Raw genomic sequence first — 26,046 nt, 5'->3', positions numbered from 1 at the left:
TACTGGTCCATTTATTCCAAACGTGACCTCTCAAATTTTGGTACAAACTATTGTCATGTCAGTTCCCATTCAACCTATGATTCCATCACAACCTGTACTGTTGTTTCAACCTTCCATTTCGGTACTATTTCTGGTCATGTTTTAGTCAGTTGTTCCACCCCTTTGTCAAGTGGACAGAATGTACCACCACCTAGGGAGAAAAATCCGAACATTCCTCTAGTTTCAGGTCGAACCCATGTGAGTGGATCACAAACTCACATGGTTGAAGTCAATCAACCTTATTCTGGTGGTATTTCTAACCTTTTTGGTCCATCTAGGTCAGGTAATATCCAGTAACAACAACCTTACATGACTCAGATTCCACTCCAACAGGCTTATGTCCCATATGGTTCGCAAGCTCTAGTGAATCCACCTTACATTCCATAAGAAGGAGCCTATGTCTAGCAGTATCAATAGCATTTGCAACAACAAACTCAGTTTGTTCAGCAGCATACTCAACCTATGTATCTACAAGGTCAACCTTTGTAGCAATAAGGTCAACCTTTGCAATGACAAAGTCAACCTCTGCAGTAATCTCAACTTGTCTATAAACAAGGTTAACCCCTGTAGCAACAGGGCCAATCTCTTCAGGTCTAGGGTGAATAGGTACAACAACCTTACAATCCATATGCTAAGTATACTGCTTATTAATGGTCTATGGTATGTCAATATCAAACCTACCCTGGAAAAAATCTGCCTTATGGTCAAGGTACCTTTCAGTGGGGGAAAAATCAAGTTCCCTATGGTCAAAATCCTCCGTTGTGGGGGCAAAAGTTTTACCAGCAACGTTGGATTCTGTAGTTTGGACCTCCTCATAGGCCCTATGCTCCATTCAATTTTCAATTGCCATTTTTAGCCACGTTGGAACTGCCTGATTTCTCGACGCTTACCAATGATCCTATTCTTCATTCGCATTACTCACCTCCAGTTCATACTAAAATTTTGAGTGATTTCCCTAAGTTTGAACGAAAACCTAAAGAGGACCCTCGAGCCCAAGTGATGACATATCACTTATGGCACTCTTCAAATTCTTATGATTCTCCCCGGCGTATTGAAGTTAACTGTTTATTGAAAGGGACTCCGATTTTTTTGAAAGAACCATTTCCATCTCAGCAGACACAGTTGGAGACCAACCACAATCCCTTGCCTCCTTTGGTTCTCAAGTTTTCATGATGCAATGTTCATTACCTATTTCTATCACTACTCGCTCGAAGGACTATCAAACCCCCCAGAAGTAGACAATGGAGAAATAAGTTAGTGATATACCTTCTACTTCCACTCCACCCAGTTTTGGTCCGCTCCATATTGAGCGACTTAACAGTGAATCCGTAATCCAACCACCTCCAAAAGGCATGCTTCAGAAATCATCTTACAATCTGAATGCTACAACTGCACATCATTATAATATAGTCGAAGATTTAGCTCAAGCACCTTCAGTGATGTTTGCTTTAGAAGTTCTCCAAACATGTCCAACAAAACGGAAATAATTATTGTCTGCTATAGGTGCCATTGATCCTTCCGATTCGAGTTTAATTACCTTTGATCTTGAAAACCATCTTCCTCATGTTCCTCATCAGATTTATTTTCCAATTCATGTTATCATTAAAGGAAAGACAATCCATAAGGCTGTTATTGATGAAGGTGCTTCCACTTGCATCATGTCTATTTCGTGTTGGAAGGCCATCATCTCTCCTCCCCTTAACCAGTCTTCGAACACTTTGAAGGCCTTTAATGGTATAAACTCCCATCCGTATGGTATTCTCACAAATTTTCCCATCACGTAGGAATGAAATATTGTTGAGCTAGAAGTGGAAGTTGTAGATGTGAATCTCAATTACAACCTTCTTCTCGGGCGAAGTTGGACCCATGCTATGTTTTGTGTTGTTTCTTCTTTGTTCCAGGTGCTTCTTTTTCCTCACAAAGGAAAAATTGTCACCAATGATCAACTGTCTTTTTTCTCTTCCGGTTCATCAAAGGACAATGTCCAATATGTGGGAAATACTGAAATCCCTTATGAGAGTGTGGGGGCAGGTATTTTTAAAGATTATGCTTTAATGGGTACTTTTTCTCTCCCACCTCCGAATATCACTTCGATCACTTCGATCAATATGATCTCTGTTTCTACAGATCCTTGGACTATTCCTTCTCCGGATTAGATTGATTCATTTGGTGATTCTATGCCGTTATGTCCATTAGAACAAGATTATCAAGAAATGGTCTTGGCTTCAATGACTGCTTTAGAAAGTCATGCTGTTTTCAGTATGAACCTGGATACTTATGCTCCATCTCCTTGACTTGGTTCTTGGGATTCTCCGGATCCTTTGAATGAGACATTTCCCACAGACAAGAGTATTGTTGAGGTTATGTATCTGGACGAAACTCCTTGGAATGATCTCCATCATCGTTCTTCAATTCTTCCCAGCCTGAGTGAGATTCCTTCATGTCTTGAAGATTTCGTTTCTCATAACCCAACGCATCCACTTCAAACACCTGTTATGGTGCACGAAGCCCTGTCTGAGGGTAATATGGGAAACATTACAACAACCATGCCTCTCGACATTTCCATTAAACCTGGAATTGTTGAGAATGTTCATATTGGGGTTTCCTATTATCCTGATGAGATCAGGGTTTACACCGAACTTTTTAAAGAATTTCGCGATGTCCTCGCATTGTCATATGAGGAAATACCTAGTTTTGATCCAACAATTGTGGTGCATGAAATATCCACGTATCCTAGTGCAAAGCCTGTTCGTCAACAACTTCGTCTCGTGCATCCTAGGAAGGTTGCTACTATTAAGGACATATTGGGTGTCTAACATTGTCCATGTTGCTAAAAAGTAGGGCACAATCCGAGTTTATGTTGATTACACAACATCAATTGCGCATGCCCAAAGACAACTATCCCACTTTATTTATCAATCAGATCATCGACGAGTGTGCTAGGAATGAAATTTTCTCTTTTATGGATGGCTTTTCTGGTTACAACCCGATCAATATCTCACCCACTGATCAACACAAGACAACCTTTATCTATCCATGGGGCACTTTTGCCTATAAAAAGCTTCCTTTCGGTTTAAAAAATGTTGGCAATACCTTCCAGAGAGCAATGTCCTATCTATTTCATGATATTCCACACATTGTTCAACCTTATCTTGAAGACTTACCAACCCATTCTACTAAGAATCATGACCATTAGGACCACTTAAGATCCATCTTTCTGCGATGTCGGCACTATAACATTCGTCTTAATCTGCATAAGTGCATTTTTTGCGTTGAATCTGGTCGACTCTTGGGCTTTGTTGTATCCCACAAAGGTATATGAATAAATGCTCTAAAATTTGAGGATATTGTAAACTTACCCCCTCCTACCTCATTGCTTTAGTTGCAAAGTTTGCAAGGAAAGGCTAACTTTCTTCGTCCTTTCGTTCCTAACTATGCTGAACTCGCCAAGGGTTTTACTCACTTGCTTAAAAAGGGGATCCCTTTCATTTGGGATGATATTTCCCAAAAATACTTCGATGCCTTGAAAGAGACGCTTATCAGTTCTCCTTTGTTGCATCCCCTTAATTATCGACGCGATTATTTCCTATAATTGGTTGCAGCTAACAATACCATTACTATGGTGTTGGTTCAAGATGATTATGATGGAAACGAACATGTGGTTTATTATTTAAGCTTAAATCTCCTTGACACTGAAACTCGATATGCCCATGTCGAGAAAATTTCCTTGGCAGCGGTCCATGCTATTCAAATATTTTTCCATTATATCCCTCTACGGAAAACCACAGTGATTTCTGATTGCAACCCTATGACCTATATTTTGACTCGTAAATCACTTGGGGGAAAATACTCTAAATGGATTGTTATCCTGCAAGAGTTTGATTTGGAGTTTACTACTGCCAAATCAAAGAAATCACTTGTTTTTGCCGAGTTGATATGTGCCTTTCCTTCTGGAAGCACTTCTATCGATTTTACTAAGCATATTCCTGATGAAACTTTGTTTCTCATAAGCACTCTTGACCCATGGTATGGAGATATTATCATTTATCTTCAGACCCAAAACTTCTGATCTGATTTGTCTCGATCCAACTGACGCCACATCTAGAATCAGTGCCAACCCTATCGGATTCTTGGTGATACATTATACTGAGTCGGTATTGACTCTGTTCTTCGTAGATGTCTAACACTTGAAGAGGCTGAACACATCTTGAATGACTGCTACTTTGGGGCGTGTGGTGGTCATATATCAGGCTACGCTACTGCTTAGAAAATCCTTTGCACCGATTATTTATGGCCTTCCATATTTAAAGATTGTATTATGGCTGTTCAGAAATGCCATGAATGTCAAATTTTTAACCGCAAGCAACGCACCTCACCAACACCCTTACACCTAGTAGTTACCGTTGGCCCATTCACTAAATGGGGCATATACTTCATGACATGTAACCCTCGCTCGGCTAGGGGGCATGGCTATATTATCATCGTCGTCGACTAATTCACTAAATGGGCCGAGACAATGCCCACATATAATGTTGACGGTATCACTGCTGCTTAGTTCCTCTTCAACCATGTCATAGCATGTTTTGGTGTTCCTCAAGCCATTGTAACTGATCATGGATCACATTTTCATTAGTACATGATGACAAAGCTGACTGCTTAGTTGGGCCTTTGTCATGATAGCTCAACTCATTACTATCCACAGGCCAATGGCCAAGTCAAATAAATTAATAAATTTCTAATTACTATGCTTCAACGAACCATTAGGAAGCACAAAAAGGATTGTCATCTAATGCTGTTCTCAGCTCTCTGGGCTTACCAAACTTTGGCTAATATGACCACTGGATTTATTCCATTCCATTTGGTTTATGGTTTATAGGCAACACTCCCGATTGAATGTGAAATCCCTTCGCTCAAATTAGCTATCGAACTTCTTAATACCTCACCTGAAGAGGAGTAGTTACTCTACCTTGAGAGGCTTGACAAGACCTGTCGCATTGCTGTGATGGTAATCGAAGCCCAAAACAAGTGTGTCAAAACTCATTTTGATCAAATCGTTTCTCCTCGCACTTTTTTGAAGGCAACCTGGTCCTCCTTTATGATCGGGCTAATGATAAGTTAGGCGCTAGAAAGTTTGAACCTATGTGGCATGGGCCATATGTCGTCAAACATGTCTTGAAAAAAGGCATTATGAGCTAGTTGATTACGAAGGAAATGCATTGTCACAACCCCGCAATTGGCTGTATTTGAAAAAGTATTATGCGTGAAATTCGTGTAATTACTTTTTGTACATTAGTGTGTGAATTCATTGGTGTGCACTTTTTGATTTTTAGTGTGCTTGTTTGCTTTGTAGACATGTGTTTTTATTCTTACCTTGTTTTTCACTCGGTTTGTAGATGTCATCAAATCATTATGTTGGTTTCGCTGATGGTGCTTATCATAGCACACGAAATTTATCTTTCGCAGCTTGGGCAATCTTTGCCCCTGATGGCAAGTTGCTCTTGGCATTAGAAATTTAGTTTTCAAGTTAGATTCACAACACGTTGTGTTACAGTTAAAAAATCATCACTCAATAAGAAATCCACAGATATTGCGTATGTATCTACGTGTTCGATTACTGGAAATATATTTTTATTTTATCACATATCAACATATTCCATGCAATTTGAATACATTAATAGATGCATTAGAAAACTATGTTCTTGATAAACATTTGCATAATTTACAAAACCAATAAAAACACTTAAAGTGTTTCGAGACACTTGGCTTTCACAGCCTACATCATGTGCAAAAAACAACTAGAAAATCTATGCACCTGCATGATGCTCGCGATAACACGAGACTGCCCTAATCACTTGGCCTAACAACCAACGAAGTCTTGCAGATACCCCTATTGTGTGCCTTTGATATCACAATGGTACATCATCTATAGTAGCATAATCTGGAATCCCTCGAGTGATCACATCTAGATTACATTCCATGTCTCTTATGGGGTCCGCTCCTTCCCCATAGGGAGAACCTACTACCTTCTAGGCTACTCGTCTTGCTATAGGCGACATGCCAGGTGACCTTTCCAGGCCAACATCTATACATATATCACCAGTTCAGTCTCAATTACACTTTCATAAAAATTAATAAAACTTGAAAAATCCAAAAACAAGTTTTACCTGCATCAGTCCACTGTTCACCTAGTGGCATAAGTAGATCTGGGTTCCATCTAAAATCTATGCCTACATAGGTGTAATCGTCTACAATGATCAACTGGCGACACAACCAAATGAAAAACTATTAGTGAGAAATGCATCTGCTGACCCCCTCCTCCTCGAGGCATGAGTTTAATCCATCTGACTAGTCTCAGATCTTGTGGATTAGGATCTGGGACCTCTTCCCACTGATTAAAAAAAGGTGCACGCACTCCAAAAAGAAAGTAACAAAAATCAAACCAAAGCCACACTGTTTCAAGTTTCCACGCTTACTCTTGGTCAGCTACCTCTTCATATTAGCTAGTAACCCCGAACACTAGTTGAATACTGTTGGAGTGAGGGATTCTACTGCATACTGGAATTGGGATTTTGAAGTCTCGTGCAAAGATTACATCCCATCTACACGAGCTATAGTGAATAATATCATCCTTAGGGGAATATTTCTGACTGTAGCTATCTTCACCTTCCCGCCCCTTTTCATCTTGGCACCTAGGCAATGTCTCAAGACTAGAGTATTGGTGCTCTCAGCTCTCACATGAGACCCAAAGAGTTGAACTCTTTCTCCTCTTCTCCACAATCTAGTGATGAAATAAATATCAATTTCCTCCAACTCCAACTCTTGGTCCCCAGTGAAGAATATTTCTCGATTAATGTCCCATAGGCTAATCAAGTAGTGTAGCAGTTCATTCTAAGCTCTTAGTCCTTTAGTCCTGAAGAACTTCAACAACCCACAGTTCCTCAAAGCGTTGATACATTCCAGATCTTGGGTTGCCTGGTGGTATTCCACCTCATGGCCTCTTTCCTTCCATTCTAGAACCATGATTGGCTACAATCTCCTGCAAAACATCATTACATAGCAATTAGATGCCTTTTCATGGAGTTAAATCCAAACATTTTTCTTTAAAGGGGGTTTTTCCTTCAAAAACTTCCGCCTTGGAACCAACGCGCCTTTTTTTATTAACATAGTGATGCCATTGTGAGGGTCTTTTGGCTCAGGGGAAACCATTGTGGGTCCATAAGAAAACCCGTGATGATTTCCCACACGGTTTAAAAATGAAAATCCTCCTACTGGAAAGCAAAAATCCATTAAAAATGCATCAAAATGTAATAAAATGCAATTGCAAATACAAAGCTCTTACCTGCTAATGAGGACTCGAGAAATGATGCCCTGGATCTCCCGCATCGTTCACTTAAAAATCATAGGAAAAAGGTAAAATGCACTCTCAAAATTTACTGCAGTGAAATGGTAAAATGTTTTAACTTGTGGTCTATTTATAAGTTTTAATTTCATTTTTTCCATTATTTTATTATTTTTCTTGATATCAGTGATCGGTGGTTATCTTTGCACAGTTACAGGTACTTTCTAGTGGACATGTGATTATTATTGACTGATTCAATCGAGTTTTTGTTTTATCTATTTTTCGGACTTGTTAAAAATAAACGAAAAAGGAACCCCCCCTGGAGTCATCTTTAAGCTCTTTTCTGACTCTCGAAACATGAAAAGATTGCTGAGTACTTGTATTTTCGAACTCATTAAATTAAATGAATTGACGTCGTCTCAGTGTATGTTTACTCCCTTTTCGGGCTGAGATTGACTGTTTACGAAAAAGGTACACCTTGGTTGATATGACCAAGAGGTTGTCTTGAATATTGTTTTCTACCTTTTCGGGTTCGAGGGACAAATTATGAAAAGGGACATGATGGAGTTTTCTTTTTTGTCTCTTTTTCGAACTCTCTAAATATGAAAAAGATACAGAGTTATTCTTACGTTGGACTCATTAAAACTTTACGACGAAAGACTTGTCACCATGATGAGATAGAGTTTCTCCTTCCTAGGGCTCGTAAAACTTACTAGGGTGGATTCATTTGAAGAATGAACTTACATGACAAGCATATGCTATCCCCTTCAAGCTTGTGATAAAAATAATTAGGGTACTCGCTAGAAATAGTGGAAAAAAATGAAAATGAAACATCCTTTGTATAGGCAGCATGTCACTCTTGAACATGACACTATTTTGCTTTGCGTGTCGGGTTTGGGATATCCTCACTCAGTCATTGTCCTCCTGAGTTTGGGTGATCCATTTTTGCCTCTAATATGACTATTCCATTTTTTCATCATGACCTTTAGTCCTATGTTGAGTCAAACTCTGCCACACTTCGGAGTCGTGTCACCAATGTTCAAGAGAAGTCCCATATGTAGTTACTTACCTATACATTGTCTGACCCATTATTACAACCTTGGAACTTATTCACTTCATTCCACTTTATTCCTTGTTTTGTGTCGATTATGGGGGACTCATCATGGCCCTCCTTTGATGGGTCACTTCCTGTCGACTTTAGCTCATTATCCAGGAAGGTGACTTAGAAACTCCCTTTCAGTACCTTAGAGCTTTCATGCCTTAATGGCAAGTTCTTCGCATCTGACGATAGGTTTTCATTATTGGCCTTCGGTTAGATGATTCCACAAGTGTTCGAATTCAACTTCATTATCACATTCATGGATTGTATTGGCGTACCTTGTGAGCCATTGTCATTATTGGTGGTTTCTATCGTGCCTTTTAACGATCCACATCATTGACTGGTAATCAACCAGTCTCCTAGCATGTTCGACTTTGACACATTCATTCATATCTTAGAATTCATACTTTGATCAGGTTGGAATGGAGCACAAGACCCTGAGTCTTATCTGATATGATTCAATCTACATGGAGTTATGTATTATTCATGATTATACACATGTTTTTGCTATACGGATGGCTGTGACCATACCGTGGGACTTTACATTTATGATGATCCTTCTATATCAGGTGGCTACGTCCATATCTTGGATGTTAGATTTACGGATGATCCTTCTCATTTGGACGGCTGCGCCCATGTCATGAATCCTTTCATGTAGTCCTTGTTATCCGAATGGTTGTGTCCATATTGTGGATTCATGTTTGGATATTAGATATGTATATAGTATATGCATCTTTGATTTGTAGGTCTTCTGACAATGTTTTCTCTCGTCCTCGCAAAATCTTGTAAATCATTTCAACCATAACTTCCCATTCTGCCTTCATGCTTTAGGGGGCATCTGTTAAACAGTATTTTGTCACACCTCCCACACTTCCCTGTGACATACCTGAAGTGCCTGAAACATGACCATCATGCAGTGTACTCATTCATATATGCAACTTAAATCCTCCCTAAGACATTGATTGGAAAATGCCTCGAGCTTCCCCTAAAGGAAATAACTCTAAATCCTTAATTTGAGAATCATCGCTCTTATGAGAATGAAAACCGCGATGGTCAGCTGTTGCACTATACCAAACCCGTAATGTCATCGCTCTATTTACTTGTATACCTACGATGATCCCAAAAAAGGAAATTTTCCCAAAGAGGATGAGAAGCTTCCAGAGCGGCGAGATGGAGGTTGTTCGGCATAGATGAGGTCGAGTTCTCCCAACAAGGCCTCTTGGTATTATCCCTATGAGATACCTCCTTTAGATGAGGGCCTAATCCTATCTTTGGAGAGATCCTAACTCCCTTTCCCTGCCTATGTATTCATCCTCTCCCATTCGCAAATGGTTGGTATTTTTCTATTTTCACCCTTATGCTAAGATTGTGTCTATATGCTACTCATTTGGCTTGGAGAAGGAGTGCTTGGAGAGCCTAGCATGGACTTGGACATTCATTCAAGGAGAGCCTATTGACATCAAGGCTTGGTTGTATGCTTCCTCTTTATTATATTAATATACAACTGTTGGTTCATTTTCCACAAATGTGTGTTTATGTATCATTTGTCTTAACGCTCCTTGATCTGTTAAGTAGGTTACTTTTGAACATACTAATTTTATTTGCATGCCTTGTTGTGTATTGATCTCTTGTGCAGGTGTATAAGCACTGTGAGTAGCAAGAATGAGCCCATGACACAAGTGATTCAAGGTATTCAACAAAGGAAGGCATGCTAGCATTAGAATGAGGTAGGCCATCTTCTTTGTCTCTATTTTCAATTGTAGCTTAGGAAAGTGTCCAGTAGATTGTCATGTAGGTTTCTAGTTCCACTCATTAGGCTAGAGGGATCATCTCTATCTGCAGAGAGGATTTGCCTAGATAGGATGTTGATCATGTCGTTGCTTGTACTTGGAATTTCCCACAATGGAGTGGTGATATATTATCCTGTTGGGTAGAGGTGCTCCAGGAGTTATATTGAACGAATTCTTGACCTGACAGTGCAACAATACCCCTGTGGGTGAGGAGAATATGTCCCTGTATTCTTTCATGACCATATCCACCTGTTTTTGCTACATGGATGAACCCTTCTCGGGGGACATGAATGTGGCTACAATCTTCCCCTTACTTTGAGAGTGAACCAAAAAGAAAATAAATTTCTTGGTATGGGAGATGATCTTACGGCATTTCCTGGCAGAGACCAAAGAGGTGGCGGTAGGTGGGGCTACCTTTGGCATCTTGTATAATGTATCACCCAAATAAATAATCACAGAGCGAGGTCTAGACTCATATAAAAAATGTCCCTTACACAATTATGGTTGTCCTAATAATACATCGCAAATGTCAAGAGGAGCAACATCACACAATACCTCATTTGTGAAGGGCTTGATGCTGTAGGGAAAGCGACACTGCTGGCTGACTCGGGGATCTCGTCCTTGGTGAATCCACCCAATGCTATATGGATGTAGGTGTGGTATGGTTAGTAGGCCCAACTGCTTCACGACCTCTGCTGAAATGAGGTTCTTTTGGTTTCCACTATCGATAATTAATTTCAACGACGAACCCTTCACCCACATTTGTGAGTGGAAAATATGCTCCCCCTCCTCTAGATTGTTGGGTCATTTTTCTGGATCTTAGCAGTGGAAAAAGTGGTGCTAGGCTTCGCATCAATAATTTTCTTCCCTTTGTCATTCCTCTTGTTGGGTTCTAACTCAGGGTCGAAACATGCATCTAATTCTGAAGCCTTCAACTCGGCCACAAGCGACTGCTTGGTCCGATACTCACTTGTGTTTCGAGTGGGGCTCTTATGGAACTCACACCACTTTCTTATGTCCTTCTTTGACTTCGTGGTGGTGTTCTTTTCTTGTAGCTTGGACAGGTTGTCTTCGGTCACCCCGCCTTGGCTTTGTCCTTTGTTCTTTAGGTTCGAAGCTCCAAAGTCTCGCTTCTTTTGTTTAAACTTCTGCTCGATATTGACAGTGTATTGGTACGCCCTGCTAAGCGAGGAGATGTCCAGGAAATCCATATCGTCCTGGATGTACCTGCATAGGAAGCTATGGTATTTGAGTACTGAATGCTACTCTGAATCCTTGATACCCAAATTTGTGCGAAGGGTATGAAAAATATTGGTAAACTCCGGCATGTCTTGGTCCCTTCCCTGCTACAGCGTTGTCCAGTTTATGTATTTATCCTCATAGTTGCCAACAGGGTAGTACTACTATTTGATGGCATCCCGGAATGAATTTTAAGTGGGTGCGACTGCAAACAGTTAGTTTGTACTTTCATCCTTCTTCTCGTAGTAGGTTTCCCACTAGTCCTTGATGTGGGGGGCGACTCTAAGAAGTGAAAAAGTAACCTTTTCCCAGCTGGAAAAATCATGAACATAAAAATATCCTTCTAGCAGATTTAACCATTTATCTACGACATCCGCATCTATCTGACCCTCAAATATGGGAATGTCAAAATTAACTTGTACCTTAAAGGGTGTGGCGCTTCCAGAGTAGCTTTTGGAAGTAGATGTGTCGCCCCTAGGTAGCCGCTGAAGGATCTGGGCAAATTTGTCCATCATTGCGTTCCTTTGTCGCTTGAGGGCTTGTTTGAGAAATATTTTGATGGGATCTCCCACCCCCTTGTCTTTCTTTTCATCCGCCATGGAAGGCCATCGAGATTTGCGAGACTGATCTTGCAAAGATTCAACCAGATTGAGCCCTAATTCCTTATATCCCAACCTTGTTAGGGACATGCAAATAAAAACAAAGAAAGAGCAAACCGCTCTAATACCACTGATTCAGATTTAAACAAGAACACAACAAATGACAAATATAACCATAAATATATAGACGCAGCAGAAATAACACTTCATTTCATTAATAGAAAAGCACTGAAGTATGCTTACAAACATAATGGAAATAAGACTAGCTCGGGCGATGGTAGCTTATCTATGAGAATAAATATGGTGGCTACATGCCTCTGAACTATGTTACAATGAGGCTCAAAGGCCTATTTATTATTGAGTAACAATGGAAAACCCTAAACATCCAAAAACCTAACCCGAGGAGATGAAACACCAAAACTGTGGGCCCTGTTTGGGTAGATTGGTACATCAACTTCCCGGAGTCATATCTTTGGAATATGATCTCCGCTTGTCTATCATAATACCTCGTTTCAAATATCTCTAAGAGAAAAACGAAAACAAATTGGCAACCAATTCGAGACATTTGTGGTCTCTCTGTTTCTCTAAAAACGTCGTTTAGGGCCTCAAAATGGCGCTGGAAGTTAAGGACTCGAAAAACTGCCAAAAATAGTAAACTGTGCTACAGTTAAGGAAACCAAAAAACTGAAAGAGATAGTGTTGGGGGTCCAAGTGGAATAGGCGGGTGGCCACCAATATCCACTTGGATCACTTAATGATTTTTCAAAGTCTTTTACATATTTCTAGTCAAATTCTTGAAGCATTAAGTGTATCATTTGCACTAATGTTTTAATCTTTGTGATCATTTGTGACTAGGTGGATTTGAGTCTTTTTCATGCCTTTGGTCTAAAGATCTTTGATTGTCTTCCCTTTCTGGACTTTAAGTTCTTTAAATATTTGAAAGAAAAAGAAAAAACATATTTTTTGTTGTTTCTTTTCTTTTGTTTCTTGGTTTTGTAATATTTTGGGTTATTAGCAAGTGTGTGAACTTTATTTACATGGTTAAAAGTATTTTTTCTTTGAGGAGTGCTTTTTCTTTTGATTTGATTCTCTTTGATTGTTGAATTGGCCTTTACCTTTGTGACCACATTTGTTTACCTTTAAGTCTTTCTTTGAATCTTGTATTTACATGATAGTCTGCATTAGGTTATATGCATTTTAGACATTATTTAGTCCTTTTTGTTAGGTTTTGAATGTGTGAGTGCTAAATTGAAAAAAAGAAGAGTTTTTTTTCACTTTCTTAGGTTTCTCGTAGAACCCTTGTAGAAATCTCTTTCATTGAAGAAAAATAAGTGTTGCATTCTCATGTATCCTAGGTTTTCTATTGATTTCTTTTGTATCAGAACATCATCAGTTTCACTTCCACTTCCCTTGTCTTAAATAACAACCAACTAAAATGAGCGCTTAAAATTAAAATGAACTAGACTTTTTCTTTTTGTCATAGCAACATCAACTAGTCTAGGGAATTTAGGGCCTTGGAATAGGTGTGTGGAGAGTAAACTCTCCAAGACCACTTAAACTAAAAGTATAGAAGTTTATTAATGAGTTGAAATCCATTATTGCTAAGATGTCTAGGAAAGTTCCTCTAACACAGGAGTCAAGCATGAGGACTTGTGAAGATAAGGGAAGAGAGATACCCAATCTCCTACTTTTTGGATCGTGCAACCATGACTGTTACACCTAGATTATGATGATGAGTTGGTGACCTTAGTTGCCTTTCCTAGGGGCCACACAGGTGACTGCGGGGGGGAACGCCCATGGTACTTGACGCAAACGTTGTATCACTTTCATAATACTTGTGGAGGGTGCCCTTTCAAAGCTTGGGTACTTCCACTGACAAAGGCTATTTCCTAAAGGCCAATTTAACTATTTATGATACCTTCATTGGTAAGATTGGGCCTTCATAATCCCAAACTACCTTTGGGAGGTCCTTTTATTCACTTTCTCGTATCTTGGTGTCTGATCCTAATCACCCAAAGCGGAAATATTTGAAATTTGTTTTCTTCGTTGTATCTTTAGGGATTTATTTAGAAAATTCTATATGCTCCTAACTTAGGTTATTTGAGTATTTAATTTTTCTTTATATATAAAGGTGGATGATCGACTAGTTTGTTGTTCTAGAAGGATTCGTGGGATTTCACCTGTGAGTGTCGAGCCTTCACCTAGAAGGAAAAGGAATAATTTTGTTAGTTCTTTTGAACTAATATAAGCTAATGTAATGGAGACAAATCCTTCACCGAGGCCTTCTATTTTACAGGGGGAACCTAGTCTAGTCCATAATCCAGGCGAAATGCTCTGGTTCTCGCTAGAGTACTCTTCCAATTGGAAAATGAAGTAGAAATTGAAAACATTTCTGAGTCTCTTACAAATCCTACAGAACCTATTCCTTCTCATCCTTCTTATTTTGTATCACATGTGGGTACTTCGACTCATAGGTCGGATAGGATTTTTCACTCTCCATATTTCTTCTTAATGGCCAATGTTAGTGGCACAAGTATGGTTGCTGATATAGTTGGTGTGCATACTCCTTTAGCTATAGGAGGAGGTACTATTTCTATCTCTACTATTACACCTAGCAAAGTAGCTGTTGGTTCTACCTCCATCCCAAGTTCGAGTGGGGGCACCCAACCTTTTGCTCCTTTCATTAGTTCTTATCCTTTTGGAATTCCATTTAGTGGTATTCCCTTAGTCTAATCAACCTTACCTTTTGCTGCTTCCATATCTATGACTTCGATGGCTAGTGGTTCAACAAGGTTTTTCATTTGGAAGTGGACATGTTCCTCCTTCCAATCCATCGTTGAATGTAGGATCAATGCATTTCTATGGCTATACTAAAAAAATTAATGTTTTTCAGGGGAGAAAGGGCTTGGTATATCCTTCTATTAGTGGTTTCGGGTCTGGGAATATCTCTCATTTATTTGGTCAGCAGGGGAGTAATGTTGCTGCAGGGGGTGGATAACCTCCATATACCCTTGGAATACAAGGTTTTATTTATAGTTTAGTTGATTCTATGAGTAATCCTTGGCAGCCTGGTGCCTCCCAAAATCCAGGATACTCTTTCAAATGTTGGGAATTCCACTCTTGGAGCTTGTAATTATGTATTCTCTCCATGTTTACCATTCCTGACAACTCTTAATTTTGCAGATATTTCAAAATTGACTAATGATTTGATCCGTTACAACCTAGTTTGGCCTCTGGTCCCTACCAAATTTCCATATGATATAGATTTTTTTTTAAGGGGAGTATGGTGAGGATCTTGCTGACCATGTAACCACTTTCCACTTATGGTGCTCATAAAACTGCTTGATTGATGATTTAATTAGGTTGAGACTCCTTCAACACACCTTAACTAGAAATGCAGAGAAATGGTATATCGAATTAAAGGGTGGGTCATTTTATACATTTGGTAAGTTGCCTACGATGTTTCTTAACCATTTTTAGTTGCCTATCCATTATGATGCTGAAACCGAACTTCTGGTCAATTTTGAGCTAGAAAGTCCACCCATATTTTTGACCACATTCTAGAGTGGCAAAAAAGGAAGATATTGATAAAGGCTTATATCCCTGATGAATTTCTTCTCGACTGATTTTTGAAATCATTATAGCCAGAGATATCTAAGGATGTGTGACTTTCAAGAGTGTTCACAGAAGAACATGCTATCTTTAGAGCCCAACAATTAGAGCTTATTTATTCCCAATCTAGAGTCCTCTTTAAGATTTTTCCCGATGCTCCTAGATCAAAAATCAATCTCACCAAACTAAAACCATGCCCCCATGTCAACGGAGTTGTAAGACGGATTGATAGTAACACAAATAGTTTGTTAAATCAATTGAAACAATTGTCATTACAATATGCTTATGTGACGAAGAGTACGCCATCATTGTCTCCTCCTTGTCAACCTTTAGTGGTTAATGTTGTTTAGTCCTCGAATCCCAAAGGAAATCAATAATCCAATGGGAAGAAGAAAGGGCATGGGAAAAATAAATATAAGGGAGGGAAGGGTAATGAAAATAAACCTAATGAAGACACTAGTGAGGGAAAGAAGAAATCTAAAAACAAAGTTAAATTCCCATGCAAGTTATGCAGTGGGGATCATCTTACTCATCTTTTCTCCCAGATACAAGATGCTCAGTGCTTGTTAGCCCAGTAAGGTTCTTCCAGTTCCTAGGCTATTCTTACTAACCCTTTTTCCCAAGGGAAACAATTACTTGATGGCGCGAATGCTAATACTAGAACCCATCTTGGGGGGAAACCAGGAAGGGAAATCTGTATTGAATGTGTATATGGTTAATACTCATGTTTATATTTCAATTAGAGCTCATGATTATGGAGAGACAAAAATTTCCAAGGCTAAAACTGCTTTTGATACTCAAGAACCTCTTCATATAGAGAGACCTTCAGTTGAACCTATACCTCGGATGATGAAAAGCTCCTCAATATGATCGACTTATAATCTAAACACTAGGGCTGCCTATAACTATTCCATTTTTGAAGATTTAGCTTAGAGCCCCTATGTTATGTCGACGTTAGAGGTACTCCGGTCATGTTCTTCATAAAGGAGTGATTTTCTCACTGCGATTGGAGCAGTTGACTTGAAAAACTCTCTAGTGATTACATTTAATATGTCAATTTAAAAAGAGACTCCCTCATCATATGGCTTTTCAAATTAAATCTACGTATCGTAAGAATACCATCTTTTGAACTGTAGTTGATGAAGGGGCTTCCACATGTGTCATGTCTATGTCATATTGGAAAGCTATCGGGTCCCCTAAAGTTGTTACCTCTCCTAGTACTCTTTTAACCACATTCGATGGTGATTCTCACAAGCCTCACAGGATTATGCTTGCCTTCCATATTTGTGTAGGGGGAAAGGTTGTTAACATGGAAGTAAAGATAGTCGATGCTAATGTTGGTTATAATCTTTTGTGAAATTGGGTTTATGTGATGGATGTCATCATCTCATCATTATTTTGCATCCTATATTTTCCTCATGATGGGAGAATTGTTACTATAAATCAATTAGCCTATTTTCACAATGACCTAAATTCAACTACTGACTCCACTGTCCCCTTGGTGAAGAATACTAAGCAACCTATTAAGAGTTTAGGAGTTGGAATGTATTCCTCATTGATGGGTACTTTTGATCTTCCACATCTTGTTTCTCATGTTAATTCCATTTCATCCTCCAGGGTGATCCCTCGAAAATGTTTTTTTAGAACTCATTATTTTTTAGATCCTTGGCCCTTTCCCTCTCCTACAACCACATTAGAAGAAGGGAAAGTGGGTGGAATGGCCTATCCTATATCTACAACACAAATTGTATATCAATCCATTGTTAATTTTGTATTTTCTGGTCCCATCCATGTTTCATTAGAGGACATGGATGATGATTTGGCGCTAGTCTGGACAATTGATTCCACTTTGGCTATGGATTGCTTTGATATAGTTTTACCATTTGAAGAGGTAATTCTAGAAGTAATGACTGGTGTAGAGAGACAATGAGATGATTTGGATCATCAGTCCTATTTTCTCCATGACTTGCATAAAGTCGAATCAAGTTTGTCTAGTTCTCTTTCCCATGGAATTATTCACCAAATTTTAAATCCTTTAGATCCAACACATATTTTTGCCGAAGGTAAAATGGATAACATTTTAGAAACTATTCTGATGAACATTTCCATGAATCCCAACATCATCGAAAATATCTTCATTGAAGCTGATTGTTCCCTTGAAGAGATTTAAATTTATACCGATATCTTTAAAGAGTTTAGAGATGTATTCACTTGGTCTTATGAGGAAATTCTTGGGACTGATCCTAGTATAGTTCAACATGAGATCAAGACTTACAAAAATGAAAATCCTGTGCGTCAAAAGCTTCAACCAGTCAACCCTAGGAAAATTGCGGCTATTAAGGCAGAAGTAGAGAAATTGCTTAAAACAGGTTTCATCTACCCCGTTCCTCTAACTGAATGGGTTTCAAATCCAATCTCGGTGGACAAAAAATAAGGAACAATCCATGTATGCATCAATTTTAGGGAATTAAATAAGTCCTGTCAAAAATGAATTTCCCCACTCCATTTATAGATCAGATTATTGATGAATGTGTTGTAAAGGAAATTTTTTCCTTCATGGAGAGATTCTCTCGGTATAATAAAATAACATTTCGTCCTAAATACCAACACAAGACGACATTTATTTTCCCCTGGGGTATGTTTGCATATAGGAAAATGCCTTTTGGCCTTAAAAATGCTGGAGCTACATTTCAACGGGATATGTCATATGCTTTCCACAACATCAAACATATAATCAAAGCTTATTTGGATGATTTAGTTGCTCTCTCTCGTAAGAGAATGGAATATCCAAAACATCTTTGTCTAATTTTTGTGAGATGTCGTTATTATAAAATTTGGTTGAATCCTAATAAGTGCATTTTTCCTATTACATCTAGTCATTTGTTGAGATTCATCATTTCTATTGCAGGGATTCTTGTTGATCCTTTCAAGGTTGAGGCAATAATTCAGTTTCCTTCCTTGCCTAATATTCGACAACTTCAATGTATCCAAGGAAAAGCAAAATTTTTAAGGAGGTTTATCATGACATACGCTAAGATCACAATTTTTTTTGTGTGTTTACCTAAGAAAGGTGTTCCATTTGTTTGGGATGAATTCACTCAACGCTTGTTCGATGATTTGAAAAAGGCATTGACCTCTGCTCCCCTTTTAAGTCCACTTGATTATAGAAGAGATTTCCTTTTGTACTTCTCAACAATAGAATCAACCATTGGTGTGGTTTTGGTTTAGGGAGATGATGCCCTTAGAGAAATTATGATATATTATCTAATACATGGCTTACTTGGTCTAGAACTTTAGTATTCTCACATTGAGAAAGTGGATTTAGCAGTAGTTCATGTTGCTTAGTGACTCTGTCATTATATTTTGTTGAGAAAAACCTTTGTAGTAGCTGACATCAATCCATTTCAATTTTTCCTCAATAGGAGAGTGGTTGGGTACAAATACAATAGATGGATTTTTATTTTACAAGATTTTGATATAGAGTTCATGTCAGCCAAATAAAAGCAGTCTTTTGTTTTCACAGAATTAATTTCGGAATTGCCTTATGAAGGAGATGATACTTATGAAGAATCCCTTCCGCATGAACATCTTTTTTCTTATCTCCTCAAAATATCCTTGGTATGGAGACATCATTTTATATTTCCAGACTTTGAAGTTTCCTCACTCTTTTTCTAAAGACGAACGCTGAAAATTACGTTACCTTGCTAAGAGTTATCTGATCATTGGTGATACTTTATATCATCATAGGGTTGATTAATTTCTTAGAAATTGTTTGACCTTAGAAGAAAATGAGTCAATTTTAAATGATTGCCACAGTAGGGCTTGTGGAGGTCATTTGTTTGGGCTTACAACAACTCAAAAAATCTTGCGTGCAAGGTAATTTTGGTCTTCGATTTTTAGAGATTGTGTTGAGGCGATCAAAAAATTCCATCCTTGTCAAATCTATACTCGAAAAATGTGCTCTCATCCAGCTCTTCTTTTTTCTATCATCACTAGAGGTCCTTTTACTAAGTGGGGAATTTATTTTACAACTTGTAACCCGAATTCAACTAAAGGACACAAATACATTATCATAACAATAGAATACTTTAAGGAGTGGGTCGAATCTATGCCCAATTTCAATAATGATGGCGAGACAACAACTCTTTTCATTTTTAATCAAGTCATTTCATGTTTTGGTATCCATAAAGAGATTATCACTGATCATGGAAGTCACTTTCAAAATAAAATGATGTCTTAGTTGGATTTGAATTTGGGATTTCAGTAGGGTCATTCGTCTCCTTATTATCCTAAAGCTAATGGAAAAGTTGAAGTTGTTAATTCCCACAAAGGATGATTAATCAAGCTAACTTCAATTGGCACATCATGCTTTATCCTGTGTTATGGGCATACCAGATGTCTGTTAATATTGCCACATGGTTCACTCCTTTTTAGTTAGTTATGGTTTGGAATTGATCTTTCCTATAGAATGTGAGATTCCATCTCTTAAGTTGGCAGTCCAACTTCCTCCAGACACCTCAAGTCTTGAAGAGGATCTTGTTCATTTGGAACATCTCGATGAGCAGTGTTGGGATGCCACCACAATAAACAAGGATAATAAGAAAAGAGTCAAAGCTCATTACGATAAGTCTGTATGACCCACCTACGACCTACAATTTTCTCTAAAGGTGAGCTTGTCTTAGTTTATTACCAAGATAAGGACACCTTGGGGGCAGGTAAATTAAAACCTATGTGGTACAGTCCTTTCATTGTTAAAAGGGCCTTGAAGAAGGGTGCTTATGAGTTAGTTGATTTTGAAGGGAATGTGTTGTCGAAGCCTAGAAATGGGCTCTATCTCAATAAGTATTATTCTTAGGCTCTTTCCTAACATTTTATTTGTTTTGTAAATATTGTATATGGTTTTAGTTTCTATCCATGAGTGTTGTTGTGATGATGGTATTTTCAATCTGCTTTAGCAGGATTTGATGGGTGATTTAGTGTACTTAGGATTCGCATATGGTGTCAGTAGACACACCCGAAATTTAGCTTCTGCCACTTGGGTAAAACATTTTCCATTTGGTTAGTTGTTAGTTACAAGAGGCATATGTATTGGTCTTGATTCTAATATGGTTGAATACAATGTCGTTATTAATTTATTTTCTGAAGCCATATTTTATGGTATTGAATCATTAGTGGTTTTCTTAGACTCACTATTGGTTGTATCGAAATTAAATAATATTTATCGTGTGAGGTATCCTTTATTACATCGTCAATTTCTGAGAGTGAGATTGTTACAAAGACCATTTAATTTTATTACTTTCATTTACATTCCACCATCAGATAATGCATTTGTTGATTCTATAACTAACCAAGCATTAGATTGGCATATCAATCATTCATTACATTAAATAAAAAAAATCAAATAATCATCTGTATATATGATCAATTCATCCCAAAATCTCTGTATATATAGAGAGATAACTGTCAAAATATTACAAAATGTGGAAAAATGTCCTACAAAATTAGGGCTCAAGCTCGATCATGTCCATATAAAAAAGACATGTCTATCTAAAATCTAAGTCTAAGGGCCCTGCCCTAGATGAGCATCTCGGTAGAATACGATGGAATTTTCCAGTCATCGGAAGAGTCACACCCACTCTCGTGGTACTTCAACCACTCGTATCTGTATAGCCTTAGCAATATCCTCTACCACTGCCATTGGAACTTGGCAAGTCAGACTCTACAAGTTCCTCTTTATTGAATGGAGGACCCTCTTAGACTTAGTTTCTTCTCTTTCCATGTCTCTTCTGCGACACCTATGCCTCGGTTGACCCTTAGGTATCACTGGTCCTACATCTATATCATGATCATTTAATCTTGTTAGGATTTTTGTGTAAGGGGAAAAAACTTTAAATTTATTGAGATTATCTTTAAAAAAAAAGGTTAAAAAAATTTAAAAACTTATCAATTTTTTCCCATGCAGCTCCCTCAGGAAATACTAACTCTGGGTCCTCTTGGAAGTCTAGTCCTGCATATGGGTAATAATATATGGCCATGAATTTCTGCTCCCACCACTAGAAGAACTCGTTATCAAAGGCCACCTGGCTGACTTTCCCTTCGCCAAGTCTCCTGATCAAGTATGCCCATATGGCCATCCTTGGATCTCTAGGACTGCTGATGGTAGATGCTACTCTGGGTTGTAGTGGAGGAATCCACTAAAATAAAAATGAGCAAAGAATGGTACCATAGCCGAAGTTCTTTGTCTTCCCCTGTATCACCAATGTGAGTTTCTTATTGATATTGATGAGGAATGTTGTACACCAATCATACACTACAGGTTTCAAACATTCGACCACTAGAAACATGGCTAGTTGTGAGGCCTGGTGTAACGAAGCTAAGTCTAATATCCTAGATATGGTGAAGAGTATAATATTAATAGGTTGCCTCATGATTTGTTTAATTGGGACTTGTGAACTAACTTTTTTAGTGTTTGGTGTAATGTACACAACAATATAATCATCAATGTTAAGTTCCCCACTAGCCTTTCTTTTGAAATTGAACGCTTCTTCCCTCTGGGAGAGTCCTATAATGAAGTAGATGTCTTCCACTTCAATATGCAAAGGCATTGAGTCTATGATGAATTTCTCTTGCTCTGGGTCCCAATAATTGATCAACATCTCCAATAATCGAGTTTGAGCTCTCATATTAGGAATTATTAAGGATTTGATAAAATCACAATCTCTTAATCCATCTAACGATCTTTGATATTCTAAGACTTCATTATCCACATAATTGTGTTCTCTCTCTCTCTCTCTCCAAATGACTATCATCCTTAAATAATTGAGTAATTTCATCAATTAGAAATTGATTTACGAACTTAGTTCTATGTGTATGTGGTTTCTGTAAGAGACAATAGCAAATATACGTGACTTTCCCTTTAGTAACTCACATATAGGGATTTCTATACGCGACCCGATAATGCCAGACCCATGTATATGCAGAATTGGTTTTAAAATTTAAAAAATCTGCTCAAAAAGTTGATTTGATCTATCAATTTTTTGATCTAATGGAAGAGTTTAGGGTTATGAATTACTTGGAGTGTGGGTTTCCAGATTCATTGGCGGAATTGGTTGGATTAACTTGCTCAAATTTTCTACAAATGATCTCTCCTCAACACATGGATGGTAAAAATGAAATTGGGTGAGTTCAAAACTCCATTTTATAATTAAAACTTTAAACCCACTTTCATAAAGTTCACTTTTAACTTTATTATTTTATATTATGAACTTTTGACCTTTGCTTGAAGTGTTGGGAAGGGCCCTTTTCAAGGTGATCGATATTCTCTTATCACTTAGTAATGTTTTCCATTTGCTTCTATTCCATGATCGCTGACCTATCATGGCAGGTATCATACTCTAAAATGGCATATAGGTTAAGACATACCACTTTTCTGTTGCATTTTGCATCTTGACCTCATATTGTGGTATTTAGCCACAGGGTCGACCCCACTATGTTGTGATTTTTAAACCTCTCTCACTCGCCATTTCATAAAGTTGTAACATAGTGGTAGAGCCTTTCCTTCCATGGGCTTCCTAGTTAGAACCTTTCTAGCATATGTTCCCCATGCTCCAAATATTGAGCAGGCTTGGGAGTCCTCTTTAGTCCCACCATGACTTCGCATTGAAGCCTTATTCTTCTCCTTATTCAATTTTAATTTGGCTTTATACCCTATTGGTTCCCATGTGTTGAGTTGTACTATTCCATTTCATATTGATCACTTGCACCTCTTTTTGCCTTAAGCCAACTTCATTGGACTTGTGTATAAGACACTTTTGACCATGAATTTTCTGCAAGATCAAATCATGCATTCATTAGCCTCTGTGACTTGACACCTTTTCTGTGGAGGAAACACCCCCGAAGTGTCGATGACCAATATCCGCCACCTTGCATTAAGCATAGGAATGTTCCAGTCCCAATAACTAGTGCACTGACCCTTGACACTCATTCTATCCATTGTACTATAGGCATTATTTTATTCCTTTTTAGGATTTATTATATGAAAAAGATAAAAATATTAAAAATTACTAAAAAAGAGCAGGAACGAGATAATTTCTTCATCATTTGATGGCAACAAGAATCATTCTTATTGCCCTTGAACAAAGTACTTAAAATGAGTCTTATCGCCATCGGTATGGGACTTAGTTTGACTTTAGGGAATCCATAACCTTGTTCTTGAGTCAGTCCTCCATTGGCTAGTTAACTCTTTTAATTATATGGAGAGTTTTTTGATGCCTCCTGCATCACAAACTTATACAAAGTTATTTTATGCTGGCATAAAGTCACATCAAGTCGTGATTTTGTTTAAGGGAAGTAAACTTGTTGTCAACCATTCCATGACATCTCTTAACACATTTCTGTCCGCCATACCTGACTGTCAAGTTATTCTCAATATCACATCAATGACGTGGTCCTTTACTCATGCTAGTTAAGAAAGGTCCTCATTGATTCTTGTTGGTAGGTCTACTCTTATCGACTCTGAAAAATTTCTCTGAGAGTACACTTAGAGTTTCACCCTAGCCCTATTTACATCATTGATAGGTGACCTTGTGCTCAACATCAATCAACATTATGGGTATTTGATTTAGTGGTGTCCCTTGTGTTCAACATTATCTTACATTATCACACATTGAGATTCGTGTAGTACCTTGGTTTCCATTTGACCCTATTGGTAGCTTCTTCACATCTGTGTTAGCTTTCATTATTGGTTGGTGTAGAGGATTTCTAGGGTGTGCTAGCTACATATTGTGCATGCCAAAAATTTACTTCGTTATGGTTACTTCATCTTTATTCATCTGAGTTCTTCCAAATTACTGGCCTGTGGGTTACAGTCGTGTTGGTTGACGTGGGATGCCTTAATTCCTTCCTTCTAGCAGATATTTTCCCATTGACTCCAACTCATTTCTCTGGGAACAAGGTTTCGAGTCCTTTTTTTAGTACCTTAGGGTTTGCATTCATCAGTGGCAGACTCCTTCACTATCAACAATGATAAACATCAATTAGGGAAAATTTTAAGAACCCCCCCAAATTTACATGTATAATAAATGGGCGAATCTCCATGGTATATAGGAAAAATGGAAGGCGATTTTATCAATAATATGATATGTATATATAATTTTTTGGCGAATCTCTCACTAGGCATGGCGAATATTTTACTCAATTATAAAATCTTGTGTTTATTGAATACACAAATGAAATCATTGCATTTCTTTAAAATATATTTTGAAATCAAAATTACCGAAATTACATATCGATAACCTAGTGGGTGTAGGATAAAATTCACCCGTGCCATTCACAAAAAGCATGAGAAAAAACCTAATACTATATATAAAACCAAGAAAAATTCAAATTCATCACTTCTAGGGACCTCGTAACCACCCTGCCAATACACAAGTATGTTCCTGTTTTCAATTAGAAAAATTACCCAAATTACAATCTGTTTACTCCAGCATATGTTGGAAAGTTATAGAAGGATGACTAGCGCAATCAATCCATTCCTTTTAGCCCTGGATTTGTTTCAGTTTAAAGCAGAAGTATACAAATATACTTGTCCAATGTCTATGCTTTAACCATTCACCTTAAGATGTTTTTACAATATAATTTCCTAAGTCTATTTAATATCTTCATTATCATAAAAACCAACCTATATCCATCTTAACTCCACATCTACCACTCTTAGGGGGATGAAATCTATTTATCCCTCTGAGCACTTGGTAGACCCAGAATTAAGATGGATCTAAGATGATAGAATTTCCCCTTTAAATAGTCTATGCTCACATGAATACCATGGTATTACCATGGGTTATCATAAACCTGGAGCTTAAAAATTACTATTAGTAATTTATAAAAATTAATAAAATTAATAGTCGATTTTTATTTTATTTTTTATTTTAACCAAGCTAAAATGTTTAACATACATTAAATTACAACATCCATTTTTACTCTTGATCTGATAAAATATTTTTCACTCTATGCTAGTTTTCATATCACGATATTTGATACCTCTCGGGGGTTAGTAGATCCAGTAAAGATGGATCAAATATTTTTCACTCTATGCTAGTTTTCATATCACGATATTTGATACCTCTCGGGGGTTAGTAGATCTAGAGTAAAGATGGATCTATGCTGGTTTAATTCCTCCATTTAAATAGGCTACATTCCAGGTGAATACCATGGGTCAATACCATGGGTCAATACCATGTGCCATTTTTATTTTTATTAATACTAATATTAGGGTTAATAATGTTTTTTTGCATGGTATTAATAACAATCTTGTCCCATAGTATTTTTCCC

The sequence above is a fragment of the Pinus tabuliformis genome, chromosome Q, assembly GCF_031772625.1.
Source record: "Pinus tabuliformis cultivar Carrire ecotype Pingquan chromosome Q, CPIR1, whole genome shotgun sequence".
In the NCBI taxonomy this organism is placed as follows: domain Eukaryota; kingdom Viridiplantae; phylum Streptophyta; class Pinopsida; order Pinales; family Pinaceae; genus Pinus; species Pinus tabuliformis.
Note: the sequence above shows the minus strand (reverse complement) of the source record.